At 43.8% G+C, this 18,169-nt stretch overlaps 1 protein-coding gene across 2 annotated transcripts in view; it reads right to left on the reverse strand.

The window, feature by feature from the left end:
• nxpe3l.1.S (neurexophilin and PC-esterase domain family member 3 like gene1 S homeolog) overlaps window positions 1–18,169 on the reverse strand; it is a 46,710-nt gene that overhangs the window by 14,537 nt on the left and 14,004 nt on the right. The gene's annotated exons all lie outside the window — the stretch shown is intronic.

Consider the following 18,169-nt stretch of genomic DNA (forward strand, 5'->3'; position numbering starts at 1 on the left):
AAATTTGTGCACAAAAGTATATTCTAATACCACAATCTCCATTTTGTGACCATGTTATGGAAACACTGATGTCCAATGTTACTCACACAATGAATTAATTATGTAGAAAGAAACTTGGCAAATGTGAAGCAACAAAACTCATTTCTATATCATTTGCTGGATTTCAATGACAAACTAGATGCCTGGAGAAGACAAGAAGAAAGGCACAGAATCCATTCTGTTGAGAGATTTCACAGTTCCACAAAACTAATGTTTCATGTTCTCAGTATCAATTCTGTGAATATGTTCTGCCAAATGACTGGACCAATCAGAAGCAACCATGCCTACAGTATAAACCAATAAAAAGCAATCATTGGTCTGTTGGAACTGGCTCTTAACTGGAAGTTCTTACAAATACATGAGATATAATATAATGCACAGAATGATTCGGTGGCACAAAACTACTATAATTATATAATTATGTTTCTGGGGATTTTATAGCTGAGAGTTATGTTAGAGAAAAGCATGTGTAACCCAATAGTAAAATGGAAATGCTGTATTCCATGAAGTATCTGTTAATCATAGAAATAAACATAAGTCATTTGATATCTGTGTGGGGCACTCATGGACTTAGTGGAGAAAGGGTGTTGCAGAACTACCACTCTTAGATTCATTCAATCAGTTGGGCTCCAGTGGTTCCTAAAGAAAATGATAACTCTTTATTTACAGGACTGTTAGGTCCATCAATATTTGGAAAGAGACAAATAATTTTGGTTCTGTACATGACCACAATGAAGTTTAAATGAAACAACTCAGATGCAGTTGAACTACAGACTTTCAGCTTTAATTCAGTGGGTTGAACAAAAAGATTGTATAAAAATGTGACAAACTAAAGCCTTTTTTTAACACAATCTCTTCATTTCAGGGGCTCAAAAGTAATTGTACAATTGAGTCAAAGGCTATTTCATGGGCAGGTGGGGCAATTCCTTGGTTATGTCATTATCAATGAAGCAGATAAAAGCCCTGGAGTTGATTTGAGGGGGGGGGGTGTATGTGGAACAGACAACATGGGGACAAAGGAGATCTCCATGCAGGTGAAACAAGTCCTCCTTAAGCTGCAAAAACAGAAAAAACCATCCGAGAAATTGCTCCAATATTAGGAGAGGCAAAATCTCCAGTTTGGTACATGGTGAGAAAGAAAGAAATCACTGGTGAACTCAGCAACACAAAAAGACCTGGACGTCCACGGAAGACAACAGTGGTGGTTGATCTCAGAATCATTTCCATGGGGAAGAGAAAGCCCTTCACAAGAGACAACCAAGTGAAGAACAGTCTCCAGGAGGTAGAGTCTCCATATCCAAGTCTACCATAAAGAGAAGACTGTATGAAAGTAAATACAGAGGGGACACTGCAAGGTACAAGCCACTCATAAGCACCAACAATACAAAGGCTACATTGGACTTTGCTAAAAATAAAATCTAAAAAAGCCGCACAGTTGTGGAAAAACATTCTTTGGACAGATGAAACCAAGATGAAGCTCTAGCACAGTGATCCCCAACCAGTAGCTCGTGAGTAACATGTTGCTCTCCAACCCCTTGGATGTTGCTCCAAGTGGCCTCAAAGCAGGTGATTATTTTTGAATTCCAGACTTAGAGACAAGTTTTGGTTGTATAAAAACCAGGTATACTGCCAAACAGAACCTCAATGTAGGTTTAAAATCCTCATAGGGGCTACCAAATGGCCAATCACAGCACTCATTTGGCACCCCAGGAACATTTTTCATGCCAGTGTTGCTCCTCAACTCCTTTTACTTCTGAATGTTGCTCACGGGTTCCAAAGGTTGGGGATCCCTGCTCTAACAGAATGATGGCAAGAGTAAACAAGTGTGGAGAAGGCTTGGGAAGAGCTGATGATCCAAAGCATAGCACAGTTGTGTATAAAACATTTGGGGGGCAGTGTGATGGCTTGGGGTGCATGTGAGCTAAATGCACTCACATTGATTGGGAGGCGTCTCATAATGAGCCAAAACATAGAGCCAAAGCAACCCAGGAGTTTATTAAAGCAAAGAAGTGGAATATTCACCTGATGTGAAGCCAATTGAGCTGCATTTCACTTGTTGAAGACTAAACTTGGGACAGAAAGGCCACAAACAAAGAGCAAGTGAAAGAAGCGGCTGCAGTAAAGACCTGGCAGAGCATTAAACAGGAGCAAACCCACAATCTGCTGATGTCCATGAGTCCAACACTTCAGCCTGTCATTGCAGCAAAGGATTTTCCACCAACTATTAGACATGAACATTTTATTTTCACTTTTTTAATTTGTCCAATTACTTGTGAGCCCCTGAAATGAAGAGATTGTGTTAAAAAAAAGGCTTTAGTTCGTCACATTTTTATACAATCTTTTTGTTCAACCCACTGAATTAAAGCTGAAAGTCTGCAGTTCAACTGCATCTGAGTTGTTTCATTTAAACTTCATTGTGGTCATGTACAGAACCAAAATTAGAGAAGAAAGTTGTCTGTCCAAAGATATATGGACCTAATGGTAGAACAACCTCCAGGAGAATAGACACATATGACACAGTACAATTATTACAACATTTAAGGTGGCCATACATGGAGAGATCCTGAGGTGGACAATATCGGGCTGATCCGATCGTGGGCCCTAGGGCCCAACGATCGGATACTAGCGAATGTGAATGTGCGGTCGGATCGCGGGACCGCATCAACGAACAGATGCGGCCGTGATCTGACGGGATTTTTAGTCCCATCCGATTAAGATCTGGCCGACTTTCGGCCAGATCTCGATCGGGGAAGCCTGTCGGGGGCCCCCATACACGGGCCAATAAGCTGCCGACTCGGTCTGTCGGCAGCTTTTATCGGCCCGTGTGTGGCCACCTTTACTCATGAACAGAATTTCTAGAAGTGCTTGCAGGACCGGATTTGTGGGAAGGCCACAAAGGGCTGGGCCTAGTGTGGCAGGTAGTGATGGGTGAATAAATTCGCCATGGTTAAATTTGCAGTGAATTTCCACGTTTTGTCGCGGTGAATTTTTGTGAAACTGCAGCAAAAATTCGCCTTGCGGCTCGTTTTTCTATTTCCTTCCAAATATCCAAAACCCCCCTTATTTATTTTTTTTAGTTTAGTTGTGCCCACTATGACGGGCCGTGGGAGAGGGGGGAGGGGTGGTGGTGGTGGGAAGAAGGATGGGATAGGGAGGGGCGTCTGAGGAAGAGGCCGTGGTGCTGGTCGTGGGCATCCAACCCCACAACAGCCCAGGCCACGTGCCATGCCCAGTCTGACGCAAACGCTCGCAGCAGGCAGAGGCAGTGGTAGACTGGCTGACCCAGGTTACCTCATCTGCAGCGGGCACCAGTGAGTGGCATCACCTGCTAGCTCAGTGTGGGATGACACCCCATCCCTCTTATTTGATCCTGAGGTGGATCTTTTTGATGATCAGGCAGGAATGGGGGGGGGCATTCATGTTTGATGAAGAGGAGGAGGTCATGTCACAGCCCACATCAGTAGGGGATATTGGGCAGGGTCCCCTTATGGCAGGGCAGCAGGTTGCTGGTGTGGGGTCAGACACCAGCTGCTGGATGTGGGTATTGATTCCATGTATGAGGCAGGGTCTGGTCTGGGGGAGGACGATGACAGGGACAGACCCTGGGAGCCGGCTCAGCAGGGGCGTGCCGCCAATGAGGCGAGTTGAGAAACTCTCCTCAGGCGGCAACGCAGGAGAGGTTTCCAGGGGCGGCAAAAAGCCGCTCCTGGTACCTTTAAGAGCCGAATTTCCGTTTTTTAAACCGGAAATTCCGCTTTACTATTGCAAGAGAGCGCAATTGCGCTCTTCGCATTAGTGTTCCTGCCGGCGAGGGAGGGGCGGCATTGAAGGAGCCGCCTCAGGCAGCGCTGTAAGTAGAATTGGTGCTGCGGCTCACGAAGATAACAGCAGCAGCAGTTCAGGGGGGGAACTGTTTGTTGTTGATGAGTATGAGGATGAAGAGCCGGCTCCACCGACCACTGCTGGGGGGGGCAGGCAACAGGGCAGCACTGCACCTCAGTCCAAAGCCTATGGGCGTACGGGTGCAGGATGCCATTCACCCTGATGATGACCCCACGCATTATTGGGTATCAAGGCTCGACCAGTGGCCAGAACTGGCACAGTACACTCTGGAGGTGCTGCCTTGCCCAGGGGCGGATTAACCACTAGGCTAGCCTAGGCTATAGCCTAGGGGCCTGTTAGTGATAGGGGCCCATGGGGTTTGTACTGAAATTTTGTTTTATTTAAAAAAAAAAATTCAGGCAAGGAAGGGCAGAAGGCACTGACTTAAGGCAGGCAGTATGCGCCGTCGTCGCTCTCACTCCTCTGCGTGTGCATCCAATCAATCTCTCTGAGAATTGGTGCACACCAGTGATGTCACTGACCTGCGGCTTCATAGAGTTGAGCGAGGCGCGCTCTGGCACACGCGGTCTGATGCTGCAGAGTGACAGTCAGTCACAGACACACAGTCTTCTTCTGCCAAATCAATGCCTATATTAACTTAAAGGGATACTGTCATGGGAAAAACGTTTTTTTGTGACGTGTGCTCTGATAATCTACAATCACTCTTTACTGTTGTACTGCAAGTTGGACTGAGATCACCCCCCCTCTCTTCCCCCCCCCCCAGCAGCCAAACAACAGAACAATGGGAAGGTAACCAGATAGCAGTTCCCTAACACAAGATAACAGCTGCCTGGTAGATCTAAGAACAACACTCAATAGTAAAATCCAGGTCCCACTGAGACACATTCAGTTACATTGAGAAGGAAAAACAGCAGCCTGCCAGAAAGCATTTCTCTCCTAAAGTGCAGGCACAAGTCACATAACATAAGGGACACTCAATTCAATAGCAGATTCATTATTTGCCGCATGCTTGTCTAATTTCTTCTGGATTGGGTCTGCCAAGGCTCCTATAAATGATGTGGCTTCTAATAATGCCGCATTTTCAGGTTAATTATTTATGATTGGGGGTCTACTTCTTCTTCAAAGTCTAATTTTAATTCTAATAATGTTACTTCTAATAGTGCCTAGTTAGCAAATATAGTGTGACTTAATATTAAAATTTCAATTCATCAATTTCGGTGCCTTTGCGTCAAAAATGGGCATCACCAATATAAAAGCCCTGCCCTTCCACTTGTAGCATTCCAAAACTTGCAAGCCATGGCCTTAGTAGAACCTGGGATGACACGGGAGGAGGAGTCGAGGTACTTCATCATGTACCTGCTTCGGGAGGGATATGACAATAACCCTCCCAGGACAATTGGCATCCAGGCACTCCGCCGGAGCATTATGGAGCGGCTGAGGCGCAGGCTACGCCGGCACTATGGGGTCGTCCTGCATCTGCTTAACCTCCAGAGAATCTGAAGTGACTTGAAGAGGAGGAACACTGTTTTGGTGGATGAGCTGCGTGTGGAGGTGGAACGTAGAGAAAACATAGAATTCTCTTGTTTATTACAATAAAGTCACAAATTGTTTTATAATGATTTGCTATTTTACAGCAAAAATGTATTTAAGTGAATACTTTAATTAGGATTGGAACAGTTGACTTTGACTGACTGTCATATAATTGCAGACAAGTTAGATAACAAGTAAATGAGCTGTCAAATAGAGAATAGGATTGTCTGCTGCAAAAAACTCTCTTAATGGCTTTGCCATCCCCATACTTGCCATCCTTATCGATGATGGTTTTCTTGTAGTTACACAACACCTCAGCCTGTATAATTTGTACAATACAAATGCAAGTGCTGTATTACTCAAACTCAAGTTCTTTGATTACCAGCGGAGTGGATCCAAGAAGATCCAAGAAGATCCAGCTGAAGGAGGGGCCGAGGCAGCAGGAGGCAGAGAGAAGGAGGCGCAGAACCTGCTGCGCTTGCTGCGAGTCCTCCAGCACCTCCACCACCGTCTCCATCAGAGGCTGAAGGGGGCATTGGTGTAGTAGCAGCAGCTGATGGTACTATGCAGACGGATTTTGATCTTTGGCAAACAGGGCAAGAATCAACAAATCTTTTGACATCCTGCTTAAAGGAAGGCCACCATACATTGCGAGACAAGAGGGACACCGTTTTAGTGATGCCACGATGTCCTGCCATTTTGGAATTATGGGCTTCGCCCAACACTTGTACCCTCAAATTCTCTGGAACAAATAATCTCCCAGGGGGAGTTTCTACAGGGGCAGAAGACTGGACTGAGGCTAATAGGGTGGTAAGATCTGAGCCCAGAGCTGCCACAATTAACTCACCAGGAATGATAGGAATGCACTCACTAGAATCAGATGAGATGGATTCGAAACTTCTAGAGAGTGCATCTGCCTTGGTGTTTTTGGAGCCAGGCCTGTAGGTAAGGGAAAAATTAAACCGGGTGAAAAATAAAGCCCATCTGGCCTGCCTAAGATTCAGCCGATTGGCAGACTAGATATACAACAAATTCTTATGGTCAGTGAAGACCGTTATCAAATGCTTCGCCCCCTCCAACATATGTCACCATTTCTCAAAGGCCCACTTAACAGCCAACAATTCTCTATTCCCAATATCATAATTAGCCTCGACAGGCGAACATTTTTTAGAGAAAAAGGCACAAGGGTGTACCTTGTTGGTTGTTGGATGCCTTTGAGAAAGGACTGCCCCCACCCCAACCTCTGAGGCATCAACCTCAACAATGAATGGAAGTGTGGTGTCAGGGTGACGAAGAATGGGGGCAGACGCAAACTCCTCTTTGAGGATTTTGAAGGCTTGAATAGCATTGGGAAGCCACATACTCGAATCTGCACCTTTTTTTATTAAATCAGTGATAGGGCCACTATCAAGGAAAATTTTTTAATAAATTGGAGGTAATAGTTGGTGAACCCTAAAAACCTTTGGGTTGCCCGCAAAGAAAGAGGCTGGGCACAATCTAGTACCGCTTTAACTTTCCCAGGGCCCATTTCCAGACCCTTACTAGCGATGTTAAACCCCAAAAATTGTACAGACGAAACCTCAAAGGTGCATTTCTCTAGTTTGGTGTAGAGGTTATTTTTCCTCAACCTGAGTACCACTTCCTGAACGTGTTTACGGTGATCACTCAAATTAGAAGAAAAGATCAGGATATCATCTAGATAGACCACTACGAATAACCCCAGCAGGTCCCGGAAGACGTCATTGACAAATTCCTGAAACGTTACAAAGACCAAACGGCATTACTAAATATTCGTATTGGCCCTGGTGTTAAAGGCCGTCTTCCACTCATCCCCTTCCCTGATACGGATGAGGTTATAAGCACCTCTAAGATCAAGCTTGGAATAAATTTTGGCATTTTTAACTTGGTCAAATAATTCGGAAATCAGAGGAAGGGGGTATGATGATCTTGTTAAGACCCCTGTAGTCTATACAAGGGCGAAGACCACCATCTTTCTTGCCGACAAAAAAGAATCCAGGGGAACTAGAGGATCTAATAAAACCTCTTTCAAGGTTTTCATTGATATATTCTCTCAATGCCTGTCAGGGAGCCGGGATGCTCCCACCAGGGAGGTTGTCAGGATCAAGGAGGAAGCCCACAAGGGAGTCAAGGTCGCGGTGTCCAACAAGGGGTAAATCAGGAGAATAACCAAAGTCCAGGCAAGGGTTCAAAGGCAGGCAGAATATCAGCAAAGTCCAAAAGTCCAGGCAAGGGGTCAGCAACAAACAGGAACAGGATAAGTCTTCAAAATAGCAGACAGGAAAACCCAGGAAACACACAGGAACGAATCCTATACTTGGGCGCCATTCTGGCGTCTTGGTAAGGCTTGGGCGCCGCCATTTTGGGAGCGACGCTGGCCGGGAAGGACGCGCCGCCCGGAGCTCCTGGACCTGCTCCGGGCGGCGATCGTGACAATGCCTGGGCTTCAGGCAATGAGAGAGGATAAGTTCTCCCTCGAGGGGGAGAAGACCCAGGGATGAGGTCAATTGTGCAGTCACACTGCCTATGTGGGGGTAAGGTCTCTGCAGCTTTCTTAGAAAAAACATCAGTAAATTGGCATATGCCGCAGGTAAACCTTCAAGGGATGCAACCACCATTACCTGAGGAATGCAAGAACCCTCACATTTTAAACCCCATTGTAAAACCTTCCCAGTTACCCAGTGGGTTATGTGTTTGTAGCCAAGGTAACCCCAATATCAGAGGAGAGGAAGCACCCTCAATAATAAAAAAAGCTAATTCCTGACAGTGAACAAGATGAGTTCAGTCAGTGCGGGCGATCAGCCGGAGAAAATAGGGAACGTATAATCTTCATCAAATATGGCTTTATTCCAGCAAACAATGTGACATACAGTGGCAATCAATAGTGCAGTTCAGCCTTCGCATTTCGTGCCCAGACCAAATGGCACTTCATCAGAAGCTCAGAGCTCTGATGAAGTGGTGTTTGTTCTGGGCACGAAACGCGTAGGCTGTACTGCACTATTGATTGCCACTGTATGTCACATTGTTTGCTGGAATAAAGCCATATTTGATGAAGATTATACGTTCCCTATTTTCTCCGGCTGATCGCCCGCACTGACTGAACTCATCTTGTTCTGTGTGAATTGGGATTGATTGCGCCCGTGGAGTTCTCGCGGGAAGCCTCTGGAGGGGAAACGTTCTTCCTAGACGCCGAGTGGGTGAGCTCTGCTATTTCTCCTCAGATACCTGTTTTGTACATTAATTCCTCACAGTGCAAGTTGTTCGAACATATAGATAAGACCGCAGTCTTCTTGGTTACCAAACCTAACCCCAAGGGTTTTTTGTCAACCGCTAAGATTCTCATAGGAGGATTTAGAGAGGTTAAAGGGAGAGGAAACTTCTTTACCCAAACGGAGCTCCCCTTCTCCATTTAGGCTTGGAAGTTTCCCGGCCTCTTAGGACATTGATTTAAAAAATTACCTTTTTCCCCACAATAAATGCAAAGACCCAAAGATCACCTGCGAGCGATTTCCTCAGGAGTTAGATGGGATATGCCCAGTTGCATGGGTTCTTCCTGAGGTAAAGGCACAGAGGGATTAAGAGGTTTGACATTGGTAACCATATTTGGAAAGAAAGACTTAACTTTGGTAACCCCAGAATGAAAGGAAGTACCTTTCTCACCCCTTCTGTCCCTCTGTCTTCTACCTACTTGGATGGCATGAGGTCATCCAAGTTAGAAGATAATGGATAATAAACTAGGCTGCCTTTGACGGAATCTGAGAGCCTTATCCAGAACTGGCTACGGAGAGCCATGTCGTTCCACCCAGTTTCTACTGCCCATCGGCGGAATTCAGTGCAATACACCTCCGCGTCCTGTTTTCCCTGGCGTAATTTACAAATCGCAGAATTGGCAGATGATGCGCAATCCGAGTCATCATAAAGTATCACCATAATGTGAGAGAAGGTTTCTAGGGAAAAGCGGGCAGAATCAGTGGGAGGGCCGAATTTTGGGGATCACCCTGTAATAGGGTCATTACAAACCTCACTTTTTCCTCGCCAGTAGCGAAAGACTGAGGAAAGAAGCTGAGGTATAATTTGCATGCCTCCCGGAACACGAAATATTTTGATCTATCCCGATTATATTTTTCGGGAAAGACAATTTTAGGTTCATGGGTTTTTAATACGTTACCCATCATGGCAGAAGAACCCACTGGAACAGCCATAGGAGGGGTGACTACTGGAGCTGGAGACTGTAGAGAAGTATCCAGTCGGTGGGTCAGATTATGGAAGCCCTGCATGAGATAATCTTGCTTTTGCTCGTGATCCTCCAAGCGCTGAAGTAAGGTGGTTAGAAGCGCTTCTGTAGTAGATGGAGGAGCGGCAGCAGTGGTGTGACCTTCATCTTCCATGGCCCATTATAATATCACGGTCGGCACCCAACACCAGAACAAATGCCAAGCACCCTGGTCTTGGCTCGTGCTTCACCTGTAGTGTGAAGGCCTCGGCCTCGGGAGGAGCCCTCAGCTACTTGGATGCCACCTGGACTTAAACGAGAAGTGCAAAGCTAGAGGTCCTGGATAGGCAGAGGGACACGACTGTTAGCGAGAGTCTTTAGGCCGAAAGTCAGATCTGGCCGGGTCGGGGCAGGCAGAGAATAAACGTAGTCAGGCAGGCAAGGGTCAAACCAGGAAGTCAATCAGAGGGGTTAAGCAGAAGAGGTAGTCGGTATACAGGCACGGGTCAGGATCCAGAGGTCAGAATAGTCAGAAGCCAGGCAGGGGTCACAACAGGAATCAAACAGGTTCAAAACAGATTAGCAAAGCTCAGAAGCACCAGGAACAAACTCCTATAACAGGCAATGAACTGCAACCTAAAATTCCCTTTTATACCGTTTGAATTTCGCACCATTGCGCGCCTCTGCCCGCTGACATCATCACTCCAGCGCGTCTGCGTTTATGAAGAAGACGAGACGTGGGCGCGCGCCCTAAGGAGCAGCAATGGTGCAGGGAGAAGAGCGGCGGGCGTCCCCGCACCACTAGACCACCAGGGTGAGTTATTATTTTCATCAGACTGGCTGAAAGCACAGGATCAGGCACAATGACATGAGATGGCTCCTACACAACAATATTACCTTCATCTGTTGCTTCAGGAACAAACTTGAATACGGTAGAGTGAATTATTTGTAGTGAAAAGACTTTCATTTGGAAATACACCATAAAAATCATGACACAATCCCTTTAATTTTCTAAGCTAAGGCAAGCTCTACCCTAAAGTAAATGGCACAGGAGATTTTTTTTCCCATGATAAATTCAAGTTTCACAAGTATGGAAATAGAAGGTTTAATGACAATATGAAGCTCATTTCTAACTAAATGAAGTCTACTGACAGCACTGGAATAACCAGAATACTTTTCTTTATTAGTAACCAAGCCCTGTAACTTGTCCTTCAGTGCGCTTCCAAACCCTTAGTACTTAACTGTAATATTAATATCTCATGTAGTAGTAACAAGCCAACTGCTTAGTTCAATCCATACAAAGGGGAACCAAAGCTATTTGAGTTGGTTTTGCAGATCACTCTCATGTTGATGCTTCAGAGAGACAGTATTGCTCCCCAAAATTATTTGTTGTCTAGATAAAGTCCTAGTGCTTGGTGTGAATCTCAAATCTTTAAATTGGCCTCGTCCAAACATTCTTTGCCCAACATACCTCTATGTTCCATAGTTCCTGGGTGTGTTTATCTTGTCTGATCCTGTTAATTGACCACTGCCTGTCCCTGACCCTTGCTGTTCTCCTGCCTGTACCAACCTCTGCCTGTTCTTTGAACATTCTATTGGGTCTCGTTACTGTAACGGTTTGACTTTGGCTTGTGACCCCGACTACCTCTCTAATATACAATATAATGTACTGCACGCCTAGATTGGTATCGACCCTGGCCTGTCCCTCGACTGCACTTCCTGTTCCCTGTCCGTCTAGTACACGTTTTATTCCCTTGTCTGCCCAGAACCCTCCCCTTAGTCCTCCCACTATAAGACCTGGAGGCATCTGAGTAACGGAGGGCTCCTCCAAAGCGAAAGGCGGAAGCGTGAGCCGTGACCGGGACCTTGGTGTTAGTTCTGGGTTTTGAGATACCTTAATTTATACTTGGGTGCTATTCTTATATCTTCCATAAACTATTTCTAATTTCTTTTAGAACTCAATGTTGAAACCTTCTCCAAGCTTCACGTAACCTGCTTTTCAGAGGGGTAAGGGGGTCTGTGATTTTAGAAACCATTTCCTCTGACTGTAATTAATGTATTTGAGGCAAAAATTCCCTCGTCCTCTCACTGTATTTAATGTATTTGTGATGTCACTAGTCTCTGCCTTAGGATCTGAAGTTGTACCATTACAGTGTGTACAGTATTTATATAACCACCAATAAATAATGTCTTATAATATATAATAATATAATAATAACTTGTAAGTCCCTGAGTGCTTCAATTTTTATTATATTTACTTATAATACACAGTTTCAGTGAGTCATATGACAAAAATGACATCACTACTCACCGTTTATAACTGATGACATCAGAACTCACCGTTTATAAGGATAGAATTTACAAGAGATTCATGGCTTTTGTGTATTATATATATATATATATATATGGCACAAATAATTCATCTGATGATGGTCTGTATAGAAGGAGGTTTCCTAATGATAGAAGCTGCCATTGATTTACTACAGACGTGTGCTATTTAACCAACGCATATGTTACACCCTGGGATTATTTAATTTCACATACTTTTCCTCCAAGGACTATATCTGAAACAATAATTAGTGAGTTGCTTGGCAGCCTGCTGAATTAATTGGCAGAAAATATAACTTTATGGCAGTTGGGATACAGTTTAATGGGATGGCAGACCTGTTAGGCAACAAGTTAAATACTCACGGGAACCAGTTATATCTGTTTGATTCCAATGTTTGTGCCAGGAAAATAAGTGACTTGTTTATACAAATACTCCACTATAATCTCACTTATACTTAATGGGCACCTTGATTTACAGAACAAAACAAGAATCCATTAGATACCTGAGCTGAATCCACAGACCTCCTGAGATGTTTCTAGACAGAAAGTCACAAAGTAAAACTGTTCTTCATACATGTGTAACTGTCACGGTCGGCACCCTACACCAGAACAGAAGCCAAGCACCCTGGTCTCGGCTCATACTTCACCAGTTAAGTGACCATCTTTGGCCTCGGGAGGAGCCCTCGGCTTAACTCAGATGCCACCTGGACTTAATGAGAGGTGCAAGGCGTAATTCTGGCAGGCAATGGGGCACGACTGTTTACAAGGATGTTGGAAGATAGGAAGCCACCAGGAACAGGCAGGCCGGGCCAGCACAAGCAGTTAGAATAGTCAGACAGTATCAGGATTAGAGATCGGAGAATAGTTGGAGAACAGGCAAGGTTTCAGGATTGGAGAGAACAACGTAGTTTCAGCCAGGCAAGGTCAGGATTGGAGAGGTCAGAGTAGTAAGCAGGCAGGCAAGGGTCAAACAGAGTAGATCAAGACAGGAATCACAATAAACACCTAGGAACAAGCTAATTGAACCTAACAACGGGCAAGGTCCTGTAATCTGAATGGGTTTAATATACCTTTGAATTTCGCACCATCACACCAGCGCGACTGCGCCTTTAAATAACGAACATGTGTGCGGCGCGCGCCCTAGAGGAAGCCGGCACAGGAGAAGGAAGCAGCGCGACGGGCGTCCATGTGTGGACCCCGCTGCCGCTAGACCACCAGGATAAGTTCCTTACAGTAACCATGGGCCAACTGTTCCTTCTCCTTCTTTTACTTTTCATATATTTGGGGGTTTGTTTGCTTCATTCCAGTCACTGTGTTTCTTGTACCCCGGCCTCTGTGTTTCTGTGATATGAATATTGAAACTCAATGAATAATTACTCAACCAACCAAGTGCTGAACGTGACCCCTTGAAGAAGAGAAGAAGACCTTTATACAGAACTTCTATACCAAAGCAATTTGGAAAGTATTTTATTATTTATTTATAAAGAAGATGATATAGAAGCTTTTATGCCCACTGGATCTTGGGAACCACATCGGCATCTCCAGAACGCCATCTTGATTCTTTTTTGATGGAAATAAGCTGTTCATTAGTGATGGGTCGAATTTATTCTGCAGGCATGTATTTGTGGCGAATATTTGCTTCTCGCCGCCTGCAAATGTTTTTGTGAAACTGCAGCTGGCAAAAAAATTGTTGCAACAAAAAAAAAAAATTCTCGCGGGTCAAAATTGTCGAGAGCATAAAATTTGTCAAACTTCAAAATTATTTGGACGCCCATTGACTTTAATGCATTAGGACAACATAGTTGCGCGTATAAAAATTGTCGTTTGTGTAAAAATTGGCGTGTGTCAAAATAATTCTGAATTCAATGCGTTTTGCGAGTCTTTTGCAGTTTCGCTAATTTTTTAGCAAAGCGAAATGGAATAGATTTGCCCATCACTACTGTTCAATATCTGCTCCTTCTTCTACCAAGTAATAGAACACCTAGGTCTAATTCTTCTTTATATTTGAAGATTATATTTATAATAGAAGCCTTTAATTGCCTCAATGAATTTGAGATGTTTTTGAGAAGGGTTGCAAAAAAATAAAATGATCTCACGTCTAGATCAATCTCAATGAAATCTGTAAGGCCAAAAAATGGTAAACTTTTATTCAGTATCTACAGTGTTTTCATATAATGGGGGGGCTTATTTATCAAAATCCAAATTATTCTGAGTATTTAAATAAAAAAAGCCCGGCCAAACTAGAATCCATGATTAGACCTTATTTATTATTAAAACATCATGATTTAATCAGATCTGGTAAAAACTCAATAAAATCTAGCGAAAACCTGAAAAGTCAGAATTTTTGCAAAATTGTTGGATTTTCGGGCTAATTCCAGCACAGACCACACAAACTTCAAAATAGGATAGGGACCTCTCTCACTGACTTATATAAACCTCGGCAGGTCTGAGATGGAGGATTTTCTGATTTGGACTTTTTCCATCCTCAGGGTATAATAAATCTTGAAAAAAATTCAAGGTTTTTTTCCACTAAAAATTTGTATTTTGTAGTGACCTAAAATTTTTCGAGCTTTTTGCATTCGGACTTATAGTCCCCTTAATTAACAAATGACCTGCTGACTGGTTGCTATGGGATACTAGAACCAGAGCAAACTGGGCATCTGTTACTCCATTTCTATCTTCTGAACTGTCTGAAATATCCCCAGGTTAACTAGCTTTGAATTAAAGGGGTGGCTCACCTTTAAGTTAGCTTTTAATATGTTATAGAATTTTAAACAACTTTTTGAATTATTTGCCTTTTTCTTCTGATGGGGGTCACTGCTTTCAAATGGGGGTCACTGACCCCATCTAAAAAACAAATTCTCTGTAAGGCTACACATGTATTGTTATTGCTCAGTTCAAATTCCAACTTGTTTCTATTGTAGATTCTTATTTAATTTATATCAACTTCCATTTCCACTTGATTCATTTATTTCCATTTTCCATTTACTTGGAAAACACTGGAAAATAGGGGCTTTGAAAGTTTAAAAACTCTCAGCAAAGTTTGCATTATATCATTTTTTAACGGAATGTTCTGGAGAAACAAATTCCCAGCAGTTTGCTCATCTCTTCTCTGGTAGGGGATGAAATTAAATGGGCTGTGCAGTTAATAATAGGGATGCACCGAATCCAGGATTCGGTTCGGCCAGGATTCGGCCATTTTCAGCAGGATTCAGATTTGGCCGAATCCTTGTGCCTGGCTGGACCGAATCCGAATCCTTAAAGGGATCCAGTCATCGGAAAACATGTTTTTTTCAAAACACATCAGTTAATAGTGCTGCTCCAGCAGAATTCTGCACTGAAATCCATTTCTCAAAAGAGCAAACAGATTTTTTTATATTCAATTTTGAAATCTGACATGGGGCTAGACATTTTGTCAATTTCCCAGCTGCCCCCAGTCATGTGACTTGTGCCTGCACTTTAGGAGGGAAATGCTTTCTGGCAGCCTGTTGTTTCTCCTACTCAATGGAACTGAATGTGTCTCAGTGGGACCTGGATTTTACTATTGAGTGCTGTTCTTAGATCTACCAGGCAGCTGTTATCTTGTGTTAGGGAGCTGCTATCTGGTTACCTTCCCATTGTTCTGTTGTTTGGCTGCTGGGGGGGAGGGAGGGGGGTGATATCACTCCAATTTGCAGTACAGCAGTAAAGAGTGACTGAAGTTTATCAGCAGGCCTGGACTGGGAGTCAAAATAGGCTCTGCCATTCCAAGTACACAGAAGCCCAAACAGCCCCCTACCAGCCCACTATATGGTAACTTTCTATGGAACCATAGAGCAGCCCCTCCCATCGATTGATGCTTCTAAAATACTTCAATATCATGCGAAAACTATGAAAATTTAACTGCCAGCAAATACCAAGAGATGTCGTAACAAATCCTATATAACTAGTGATGGGCGAATTTGCCCCATTTCGCTTCACAGAAAAATTTGTGAATTTCACGCAAAATTCACGAAACGGCAAAAAATTCGGGAAAAATCATGAAATCGGAAAGTTCCAGAAAAAATCGTGAAATTCAAATGTTTTCACTCAAAAAATTTGAAATGTGAAGGTTTTCACAAAAAAATCGTGAAATGTGAAGGATTTCACTCAAACATTGTGAAATTTAAAGGTTTTCACTAAAAAGTCATGAAATTGATGGCGGTGAACATTCGCCTGCGTCAATTTACGATTTTCAAGATTTTTTCGTGAAAATGTCAGATTTTCAAGATTTTTTCGTGAAAACCTTTGAATTTTCGCTGGGGAGATTCGCAAATGTATTTGCTGGCTGCGAAATGTGGGAATTCGCCACAAATTCGTGACAGGCGAATTTATTCACCCAACACTATACATAACTCCTATCTTACACCAATAAGGACACATCATATGGGTACTATTAGTTCAAACAAGTGTTTGAGATGTCATCAACCTCAGGCCGACCTCATACACTGTCAAAAACACAACACAAAATTCCTTTACTTTAACATGGACAATTTTTGGAATCCCAGCCCCACCCCAAACTCTAACACGCTCTGAGAGACAATCAGCAGAAAGATTAATGGGCAGATTAGTGTCCAGGAAAACTATTTTACACCACTGGCTCTCTGTATCTTCCCCTCCACTATCATTAGTTAAACAAAAACTCACAAGTAAAGAACTAAATACAGAAAAGTTATATAGCGTCACGCCCTACATTTACTAGATATCTCACAATTTACACATCCAGACACACAACATGGTATGACACGGAATTATTACTCAACAACAACAAATTACAAGAAACAGATGAATATATTCAAAACTTAAGTCGTCCACAGGAGCAGAATTCACGACCAACCCCCAGGAGTCACCAAATCAATTGGTATTAAGTATTCATAAACTATGGATAATTATTGTCCTGCAAAGTAGTCCTCTCATGTGATAATCAATCTGAAATTGTGGTTTGGATTATTTCTAGTAACCGCTAAGAAAGTAAGTATGGAATGTACATTTTTATGTCTATCTTTTATTTTACATTGTTATGAAAACTAAATAAAAACATAAGAAAAAAAAAGAAACACTGGGCTATATACTGTAGAGGGATATTGCCTTTAAAGGAGAACTAACCCCCCATTAATCAAAAATCCCCATCCCCTGCCCTCCCTTCCTGCTTTCTCCCTCCATAGTAACTTACCTGAAAAAGTGTCCCTGGCATTAATGTTGCAGAGTAGCACAGCAGAACTCTTGGGAACCATATTTAATATTTTCGGATTCCTCGTGGAAGTGAGCGCCAACACCGAGTTTTTCGCACATGTACAGTTGGGGCCAGTCTGGTAGTCTTGCCTACTGTACATGTGCCAGAAAGCTCTGAATATTGCAGAAGGAAAAGAAAAGGATCTGAAGATACTGAAGATGGCACCCAAGAGCTCCACTGTGCTACTCTGCATGAGTATGCCAACGTTAATGCCAGGGACACTTTCTCAAGTAGGGTACTATGGAGGGAGAAAGCAGGGAAGGGGACGAATGACGAGAAAGGGCCAATGGAGGGAAGGGGACTAATGGAGAGAAAGGGACCAATGGAGGGAAGGGGGCCAATGGGGAAAGGAGGCCAATGGAGGGAAGGAGACCAATGGAGGGAAGGGGGCCAATGGAGGGAAGGAGACCAATGGAGGGAAGGGGGCCAATTGAGGGAAGGGGGCCAATAGAGGGAAGGGACCAATGGAGGGAAGGGACCAATGGAGGGAAGGGGCCAATGGAGGGAAGGGGACCAATGGACAGAAAGGGACCAATGGAGGGAAGGGGGTCTATGGAGGCAAGGGAACCAATGTAGAGAATTTGGCTAATTGAGGGAAGGGGACCAATGGAGGGAAGGGGACCAATGGAGGGAAGGAGCCAATGGAGAGAAGGGGAGCAATGGAGTGAAGGGACCAATGGAGGGAAGGGGACCAATGGAGGGAAGGGGACCAATGGACTGAATGGGACCAATGGAGGAAAGGGGACCATGGAGGGAATGGGATGTTTTTTTTTGATTAACGGGGGTTAAGTTCTCGTTTAAGACACTAGTGAGGAGGGGGCACCACGCTATACTAAGTACCAGTTTCTGCCAGCAATGAGAACTGTTTCCACATACGGATGGCACCAGGGAACGAAGCAATTCTGTAATATTGGGGTAATTCTGTAGGAATCAAGATACCAACCTCT

This window comes from Xenopus laevis, chromosome 6S (genome assembly GCF_017654675.1).
Source record: "Xenopus laevis strain J_2021 chromosome 6S, Xenopus_laevis_v10.1, whole genome shotgun sequence".
Taxonomy (NCBI): domain Eukaryota; kingdom Metazoa; phylum Chordata; class Amphibia; order Anura; family Pipidae; genus Xenopus; species Xenopus laevis.